At 46.1% G+C, this 10,273-nt stretch overlaps 1 protein-coding gene across 3 annotated transcripts in view; it reads right to left on the minus strand.

Moving 5' to 3' along the window:
* Positions 1-931, minus strand: part of Ccdc13 (coiled-coil domain containing 13) — a 37,375-nt gene extending 36,444 nt beyond the window's left edge. For all 3 annotated transcript variants that reach the window (XM_036192684.1, XM_036192683.1, XM_036192682.1), the window contains exon 1: positions 863-931. The gene's annotated coding sequence lies outside the window, so the exon portion shown is untranslated. The remainder of the gene's footprint in view (positions 1-862) is intronic.
* Positions 932-10,273: the final 9,342 nt, after the last annotated feature.

A 10,273-nucleotide genomic window follows, 5' to 3' on the forward strand; every position in this document is an offset into this window, starting at 1 on the left:
GAACTCAGGACCCCTAGAAGAACAGCCATTTTCATCCACCTTGTTCATGGCCATGTTACAGGACCTAACAGTGTTTGGGACATGGTAGGTGCTTAACTAATATTTCGAGCAAAAGTGAAAGAATTTGGCCTTTTATAGATAATTATACTTTGTAATTGTAACAAATACTTAGATAACCACAGAAAACCATAATTCCTTACAATCTTTGTTCTGCTTTCCTTTTTAAGACAAGATCTTCGTTTTTAGTCCAGTCTGGCTTCACACGTAAGTATGGTTGTCAATTTGGGGGTAACATGGGGTTTCTAGTAAGTTTTAGATCAGCAAGCCCTCCCTATTCAAAAGACCAAAGGGAGAAGGAAAAGACGTTTTGTTAAGTGCCTGAGCAGGGTCCAGAAACTGCAGACCTGAGTAGCACTTCCCACCATCCTGCCACTTTCCATCTTGTGTTCAACCCTACCCCCCACTTACTACTCCCATAGAGGCCTTCGGAGTCCCGGCGGAGCAGCAGCGCCCATGCAGGGGTGGGGTGGGGTGAGGCCTGAGGCCACACGCTGAGAAGTAGCTGCAGAAGGCTGACTGGCGCCCTAGTCTTACCCAGACAGGACGAGGGTCCGTCCTCTGCCTCACTACCCTCCCCACACGGAGTCCACCGACGGAGGGGCAGCGCAGCCCGGGCCTCAGGTCCGGGGAGAGGGGTGGGCAACTCGCCGCGGCCACGCGGCCCGGATCTTACTTCGGTTCGGTTCCCCACTCTCGTCCCTTGATTCGGTCCCCCACTCTCGGCTCCCGGTTCGGTTCCCACTATCGGCCACCAGTTCGGTCCCCGCCAAGCTCCCGGCCTCTGCAGCCCCCCAACACTTACCGCGGCCCTGCTTCAAGATCTGTCCTCAGGGCCGGCGGCTGGCGCTTCCTCCGCCCTTCCCGACGCCGGCACGCGCTGCCCCGGCAACCGTCACCAGGGAAACCAATTAGGTCGCCTGAGTCTACGGGGGCCGGGAGAGCCCCTAAAGGACTGAGTGGATCGTGCTACGGGCCGGGTGGACCTACCAAATTGCATCCACCAGCTGGACGGAAGCCTTCACTCTTCCGGAGTGTATTTTATTTAAGGATTTATTTTTATTTTATTTTTTTATTTTTAAAGGCAAGGTCTCATGCATCCCAGGCTGGCCTCAAACTCACTCTGTAGCCAAGGATGACATTGAACTTTGGATCCTTTTGCCCCCACTGAGTGCTGGATGATGAGCTGCACCACCATGGGTGTGCAGTGTCTCTTAAAAAGTTCCGCACAAGGATGCATATCCTACTGGCTTGCAAGGGTTTTGAAAAGTGGATGATTTATTGTGCAATGTAATGTAGTTACCCATAGTATCTTTGGAAAATATGAAACAAGGTGGGGAGGCTGTGTTATGATGATGATTGCAGCAGGCCAAACATTAATAACCTAAAAAAAGCTCTTCATTTTTTTTCAAATGGTGCACAGAACAAAACTAAAAAAGGAATATCAGAAGTGATTATGGGATACATCACGGATGACAACAGTGTGTCCCTAGCCAGTCTAGCCAAATCTCTGAGTTTCACATTAACTGAGAAACCCTGTCTTAACTAAACGTGGAGAGGAGTTGAGGATAAACACTGAGGACAACATCTGTTTGTCCCATGCACATATGCACCGACACAAACACATGCACACACCACTAAGAAAACTCATACATGAAACAACACACAAGGGATTATATCTATATGGAATAATTTTAGTGCTTTTTATTTTATTTTGCATCTTTAGAAGTTTTAAAAATATTTTAAAAATGAAATTTGGTTTGTTTTTAAAAGAAAAAACTTTTTAAAAATTATTTTTGACAGCCAGGCAGTGGTGGCACACGCCTTTAATCCCAGCACTCAGGAGGCAGAGGCAGGCAGATCTCTGTGAGTTCAAGGCCAGCCTGGTCTACAGAGCGAGATCCAGGACAGACACCAAAACTACACAGAGAAACCCTGTCTCGAAAAAACAAACAAATTGGGCTGGAAAGATGGCTTAGAGGTTAAGAGCACCGACTGCCCTTCCAGAGGTCCTGAGTTCATTTCCCAGCACCCACATGGTGGCTCACAACCATCTGTAATGAGATCTGGTGCCCTCTTCTGTACACATAATAAATAAAATAAATCTTAAAAAAAAAAAAGAAACAAACAAAAAATTATTTTTGACAGTGCACTTCCCAGTTTGACATTGCTGTATTTCAGAGCCATGAAGTGAAGCAAAGACATAGGAAAGATGATCCAAGGGAGACCTCCAGTCACAAGCCTTTGTAAATGAAAGCCATCAGCTGTATTGAAGCTGTTTTCTTTTTGTTCCCCAACCACATAAAGTGAGTCTACATCATTACCCGTGGAGGCACAGGACCTCACAGCACCGCACCTACCTACCCAGCCCCTTGGAAGCACAGTAGTGTGCACAGGTGTGCAGCATCTCATTCATAAAGCTGCGTTGTCATTGTGTGTGTGTGTGTGTGTGTGTGTGTGTGTGTGTGTGTGTGTGTGTGTTTGCAACCTGTGTGCATGTGCCCATGGAGGCCAGAAGACATTGGGCCCCCTGGAAGAGCAGGAATTCTTCTTAGCTACTGAGCCATATCTCCAGCCTTCCATAAAACTCCTTTAGCATACATTTTGGTAAATTTAAACTTCCAAGGGAACCACACCCACTATAGACCGTCTTTCCCTGGCCGTGGTGCCTGTCATTTCCCTAGTGCAGATGTGCTGAGGTGACCAGAAAGCACTCACCAAGAGGACTTTTGTTTGCTCTTCAGTTGCCTGTGTGTTGAGCTGAGGTTGAGACCTGGAAACCTGCAGGACAGCCAAGAGGCAGAATGGGTTCAGTAGACAGCACCTCAAAGCAGCGGGGTCTACGAAGCATGCATCTATCATTCATTCACCCCATAATCATGAGGGAAACTGTGGTATGGGGATACAGGAGCCAGATGCACTTAAAGGGTTCTCAATAGCACTGTCCCCAGAAGCAAGTCAGGTTTCCATTGAGATGAGAACACGCTGCATCATAAGACAGAGAATTTTAAGCTGGCCTCCTAGGGTATGTATTAGAAAGTTTCAAGCTGGGCATGGATGCACTTGTCTGCAAACCCAGCACTTGGAGGAACAGGTAAGAGGATCACAAATTCAAGTCCAGTCTGGGCTCTGTAATGAGTTCCAAGCCTGAGCTACATACACAGGGAAACCTGTCCTAAGAGAGAAAGGGCTGGAGATGTAGATGAACTAGAGATGCTTGCATATAATGTATGAGTCCATGGTTCCATCCCCAGCACCACACAGTGTGTGTGTGTGTGTGTAAAACATTTTGTGCTAAAGGATTGCTTTTTACTGAATCATTTTATATGTATGAGTGTTTTCTTGCATGCATGTATGTCTATGTCCCATGTGCATGCCATGTGCCTATAGAGGCCAGAGAGAGCATCAGATCCTCAGGAACCTGAGCCACATGGGTGCTAGAAACCAAATGAAGATCCTCTGTGAGAGCAACAAGTGCTCTTAACCAGAGTTATCTCTGCAGCTCCTAAGGATTGCTTTCAATAAGGATCCTCTATAAACCCATTCTCACAAGACCAGGAACATTTATTTTTCTTTAGTCTGAAAATTTCCTGTAGTTTATAAACTTGATGCTCTGTCATTCAAGAAGATAAGAGGTGCAAGGCCCTGGGTTCGATCCTCAGCTGAAAAAAAAAAAAAAAAAAGATAAGATAATGTGAATCCATCTTCACTTTGTTATCCCAGCCTGACATCCCATTTTGCTAACCAGTATTTGTAGAATACTGCTTGTTTTCACTTTTAAAATTACATTTTATGCGCTGGAGAGATGGCTCAGAGGTTAAGAGCACTGGCTGCTCTTCCAGAGGTCTTGAGATCAATTCCCAGCAACCACATGATGGCTTACAACCATCTGCAATGAGATCTGGAGCCCTCTTCTGTATACATAATAAATAAATAAATAAATCTTAAAAAATTACGTTTTATTTATTTGTTGGGTGGCACCTATGCCATGCATATGCATGGAGGTCCAAGAACGATTTGTAGGAGTTGGTGGAACTCAGGTCATCAGGGTTGGCAGCAAGTGCCTCTGCCTGCTGAGCCATCTCACCAGCCCTTGATCATGTAGCATGCTTTAATCACAACTATTTGTAACATGTTTTCAGAAACATGAAATACTCAGATTAAACACAAGAAAGAAAACATAGGCTGGAGAGATGGCTCAGAGGTTAAGTGCACTGGCTGCTCTTCCAGAGGTCTTGAGTTCAATTCCCAGCAACCTCATGGTGGCCCACAACCATCTGCAATGAGATCTGGTGCCCTCTTCTGGCATGCAGGCATACATGCAGGCAGAACACTGTATACATGAACAAAACAAAACAAAACAAAAAAAACTTTAATAAAAAAAAAAAAAAAAAAGAAGAGTATGGGGCTGGGGATTTAGCTCAGTGGTAGAGCACTTGCCTAGCAAGTACAAGGCCCTGGGTTCGGTCCTCAGCTCCGACAAAACACACACACACAAAAAAAAAACCCAAAAAAACCCCCTTAAACTGGGCGGTGGTTGTGCATGCCTTTAATCCCAGCACTGGGGAGGCAGAGGCAGGAGGATCTCTGTGAGTTCGAGGCCAGCCTGGGCTACCAAGCAAGTTCCAGGAAAGGCGCAAAGCTACACAGAGAAACCCTGTCTTTGAAACAAACAAACAAACAAACAAACAAAAACCCAAACAAAACAAAACAAAACAATACTTAAAAAAAGAAGAAATCAGAACATCTTAAACATTTGATATTCCCATTGTCTCTTCATATTCTTCAACTGGGACATGACTTAACATTTCTCTTTTTAAAATAGTTTTTGAGATTATAATTACATCTTTTCCTTCTTCCTTTTCCTTCCTCCAAGCCTTTCCATATATCCTTCTCTGCTTCCTTTCAAATTTATGGCCTCTTTTTAATTGGCGTGTGTGATGCCACCTGTTCAGTCTGAATAATGCCACTTGTGTGTATGTTTTCAGGACTGACCACTTGATACTGGACAATTTGTGCTCTTCTCTGAGGAGCACTACTTCGACTGGCCTCAGTATTCCTTAGTTGCCTGTAGTTCTTTGTCCAGGGTTGAGGCCTTGTGAACTTCTCCCTCTCCATGTTAGCATGTTTGCTGAAATCATTTTGGTCATTCATGCTTAGGCAGCCATGTTGGCGAGACTTCATGGGTGTAGCTTCTGACATTTCTGGGAGAAACGATCTCATAGCAAACTTATTTGTGTGCATGCCTGTGGAGGCCAGACACCAATCTTGGGGTTGATCCTCAGAAGCCATTCATCTGGTTTGAGACAGGATGTGATAGCTTTGTCAATTGTTACAATCTAGTCTCACCTGGGAAGAGAGTTTCAGTGGGATTGTCTAGTTTATGGTGGTCTGTAGGCTACTGTCAAACAAGACAGTATAATTGTGGGTGACACCTGGGTTAGGGTTTTGAATTGCAGAAGGATAGAAACAGTAAGCTGGGCAGTAGGGAAGAACGCATTCATTTCTTTGCTCTTGACTGCTCTGCAGTGATGGACTGAACCTGGAACTGTGAGCTAAGATCAACTCTTCCTCGTAACTGGCTTGTCAGAGCATTTTCCATAGCAACAGAAAGGACTACCTGATGGCCCCAGGATCACCAATGTGGCTAGGCTGTCTGCCTGCCTGCCTCCCCAGCACTGGGATCACAAGCATAAGCATAACACTTGCCTTTTTCTACAAGGGTTCATGGGATTGAACTGAGGTCCTCAGGTTTGCAAGGCAAGCACTTTACCAACTGAGCCAGGGTCCAAGCTCACGTGTATTTATCTTCTTGAAGATAACAAGGTCATCAAGTAGACTTCCCTCACTGAAATTATATTTCTCCTACAAATAATAAGCATAAAGTCATTCTGCTCAATGAGAAACTAAAATGAACAGAAAAGTGACTCTCTGAAATGAGCCAAGTCACAAACTTCATTTTATTTTTAAAATTAAGTTATTTTATGTGACTATGTGTTTGGTCTTGGAGGAGACAAGAGGAGGTCATTGGATCCCTTGGAACTGGAACTGTAGATGGTTGAGAGCTGCTATCTAGGTGCTTAGAATTGAACCTGGTCCTCTGGAAGAGAGCCATTGCTCTTAACCACTGAGCCATCTCTCTAGTTTCCTCCATTTCCTTAAACAGCAGTATTACCATTACTATGAAAATCATCTCGGCTGTGGGAAAGCTTTGTAGTGTGGGAAGTACCCACTGTCTCTACTACTGCATACCTAGCTGTCCTGCTTCATAATGGGAGTTTTACTGAAGCTTAAAAACCAAGGCACCCATGCAGCTCCACTCAGCTTTGGAGGTCCAAAATCCAACCTACCACCTGCCTGAGTATCTCTTGGGTCTGAGTCACAGCATGTAAACAGGACACTGAGCCAAAAGCTTACATTTGGGTGTTGGAACCCCATCCAGAGCTCTTTTCCCAGGAGCAGACCCTAATCGGGCCCAAAGAGCCACCACAGAGGTGCTGTGAGCACAGATCCAGAGCAGAGACTACAGCCTTGAGGCATTTTTAGCCCAGATTTTAAAGCCTTACTGATTATTCAGCTTCTTACTCAGGAGCTCCAGTGCTTAAAAAGTTCGATTTCTTCAGACTCAAGCCTTTTTGATGGGAGGTCTGCCCATTCAGCCTGTGATGGACCCAAGTTTTGCTGGCCCCAGCTTCCTCTAGACCCTGGAATATTTTGTTCTAGTGGTACATTGTTTTGGTTACAGGAAGATCTGATTCCACCAATGGAGCGACGTCTAAAATGTGTTTGTGTATGTGGAGAGCTCAGTCATCACATATTGACTTCTTCAGTGTTCTGACAAGACCCAGTGACCTCCGGTTCCAAGTGACCTCCCAGCTGGATGAGATCTACCCTGGCCCTTCACCTAGCCATTAGCACAATGGACTGGACTAGACTGGGAATACACTGTGATTTTCCTCCCAAACTTCTCTATTTTATTCTCAGATCATGTCATGGGATTTTGTTGTTGTTTAATATTTTTATCTAGCTTTTTTCTTTCTTTCTGGTGCTGGATATTGAACCCAATATAGCCTCAAATATGCTGTACAAATGCTTTACCACTGAGCCACGTCCCCCGCCACACATGGAGGCCACCTGATCTCCGTAACTATGCTTGTTCTGCTGCCTAGGCCTCCAGTGCCTTACACACCCAGTGCCTTACACACTTACTAGCATCTGACTTGCATTTCCACAGTGAACAGTTTGTGTGTGGATCTCTTCAGCCTCCCCCTTAGAGAGCTGAGACAAACAAATCTTTGTGGCTGATGTATTGTGCACTCCAATAAACTCACCTGGGGGTCAGAGAACAGAATAGCCACTATATTAAACATAGGTTTAGGCAGTGGTAGCACACGCCTTTAATCCTAGCATTCAGGATCCTAGGAGAGATCCAAGCAGAGACTCGTCCAGATCTCTGTGATTTCAAGGTCACACTGGAAACAGCCAGGCATGGTGACACATGCCTTTAATCCCAGGAAGTGATGGCAGGAAGCAGAAAGGTATATAAGGCATGAAAACCAGGAACTAGAACTGGTTAAGCTTTTAGGATTTTTGCAGCAGTTCAGCTGAGATCCATTTGGATGAGGACACAGAGGCTTCCAGTCTGAGGAAACGGGATCAGCTGAGGAACTGGCCAGGTGAGGTTGGATGTGGCTTGTTCTGTTCCTCTGATCTTTTAGTGTTCACCCCAATACCTGGCTCCGGGTTTGCTTTTATTAATAAGGCCTTTTGAGATTCGTGTTACAAATCTTCACTAACATGAGGGGGCAGTAACAGATTCCCGGTCTGGTTAAAAGTGGGGGCAACAGGGAGTGGAGGGCAGATGTGAGACAAGCTGGCAGGCTTGGTGACTGGCCACTGAAGAACAGGAGGATGGATGGAGACATGGCTAAGTTTCAGAGCATGGGGAGATGGAGGAAGCTGGAGGAGTTGCTGACAGAAATGTAAACCTGAAGCGGGCGCCAGCAAGGTAGACAGTAGCTTCTCCTAAAGGTGAACTTTTAGTCATCCAGTTGCACTGGAAACAGCCCACAGTACTGGAGACTGATGATGGCTTGACCCACATACCCTCTTTTGTCTCTGTCCCATGCAGGTGGCTGAGGGGAAAGCAGACTCCTGGATCCCGGGACTCAAGCACAGTGCTGGTTCTTCCTGAACTTACCCAGGTTCACTGGCCTCATGGCACTCTATTATGGCCTGGGTTCTTCCTTTTCTCCTCAATCCAGGTTCCTATAGCTCTGCTCCTTGACATGCAGCACCACCTCCTACTTCATGACCCTTTGGTTTTGTTTTGCCAATGCAGCTATGAGGGAGTGGGCTGCAGATTTACATAGGGACAGAACCTGGACTGTGAATCCCGGGGACTCTGGGCTTCAGTCCCTTATCTACATACAGGGGGCATTGTTTCCATGACCACTGTGGTCAGGGGACAGCTGGGCCTCTCAAGTCTGATGTGCTTCATTAGGGAGCTTGTAAATGCGGTCAGAACCGACTCTAGCCACCAGATGTCACTGTTGCGCAGACATGGCACCCCTGGTAGTGTCAGATGGGTTCCTGAACACCAGTGAGCACCCAAACTTTCAGACAGGTGCTCAGGTCTCTTAAACAAAACATGAGGGGTTTGCTCATGAGCTGTACACATCCTCCACATTGTTCAAGTTTCTCCACGTTCCTCACACTGTCTAATGCAAACAAAATGCTGCAGTTTTGTTACACTACACCCTCAGGAGCCCCACAGGAAAAGGAAATCCATACATGTTCAGTACTGACACAAAAATAAAATATTTCACATCTGTGGTTGGATGAATCCATGGACATGGAAAACCATGGACAGAAGACCAACCGGAACTTGATAAGACTTACTCTAATGAATTCAACAAGCATTAACTGAGCCAGAAACTAATGCCAAGCGCTCTGGGTGAGTAACTGGGAAGAAAGGCCTGAAACAATCACACCACACTCCATTAATACCCAACATGGGGATGAGAATTTTCTCCCTGAAGAGCCAAAGTAGAATGCTGTTTCTCTGGGGAGACTTCCAATGCCCGCCCTGGGCTGTGCACCAGCCAGATGCTCCAGCTGCTTCCTCCACTGGCAGCCATGTTTGCTGTGATCTTTGAATGTATACTCAGTACAATCATAGTAACAGCAGCCATGTACTGAGTTACTAAAGCATACCATGCTAGGCTAGGCCCTTGAACTTCCTATTTTCTCTAATCCTAGATAGTGTCCCCACTTTGGAGGAAGACGACACACCTATCTGGCTCAGAGGGGCAGAACCATGAGCCCAGGTGTTACTCAATAACAAATTCTCAAAATGCAGAACATTAAAGCAGGAAGCCAAAAAACGAAGAACTTTCTCAAACTTGTTCCAGCAGCCGCTAGACAGGACCACAGAAACTAGTCCAGGCTCTCACGTCATGCACTGGCTGGGTCCAGATCATACAGTCCCTGATTAGGACATGTAAGCTGCAGCCTAATCTTATTAAATACGGCCACTGCTGCCACTCCAACCTCAAGAGGCCACCACAGCAAGTCCTTACCCTGTCAGTCCCTATTATGCTAGTAACCTTTCCTGGACTCTTCTAAAGAGGCAATCCCATCTATTCTAAACTGGAACAATAAAAAGCACAGTTCCATGGTCAGTCCTAAAGGCAGCAGAGCACAAGGAATGCAGGCTGTTGAGTTAACTGTCTGCCTCCCAGGCCCAAGCTCTAGCCATGTGACCCAGGCCTGTCTGTGAAAGGGTCCTTCTTCCTGGACCATTAATTTAACATTACATGTTTAAGTTCTTAAGGGGCCAGAATATGGCTCAGCAGGCGCGCGCGGCGCGCGCGCGCGCGCGCGCGCGCACACACACACACACACACACACACACACACACACACACACACACACGGTAAAAGGGAGAGGGTTGGAGAGATGGCTCAATGGTTAAGAGCAAGAACTGCTTTTGTAGAGAACCCAAATTCAGTTCCCAGCACAGCCATCTGTAATTCTAGCTCCAGGGATACTAAGTGTCTCCAGCCTCCAAGGGCACCTACAGTCATATCCACATACCCACATCTATGCATAATTAAAATAAATACTTTTCAGAGCAGTGAGGCACACAGTAGGTGCCCAGCAAATGCTAACCATTGCTCCTGGAGTAGATGGCCTTTAACTGTCTCCCACCACA

The sequence above is a fragment of the Onychomys torridus genome, chromosome 7 (assembly GCF_903995425.1).
Source record: "Onychomys torridus chromosome 7, mOncTor1.1, whole genome shotgun sequence".
Taxonomy (NCBI): Eukaryota; Metazoa; Chordata; class Mammalia; order Rodentia; family Cricetidae; genus Onychomys; species Onychomys torridus.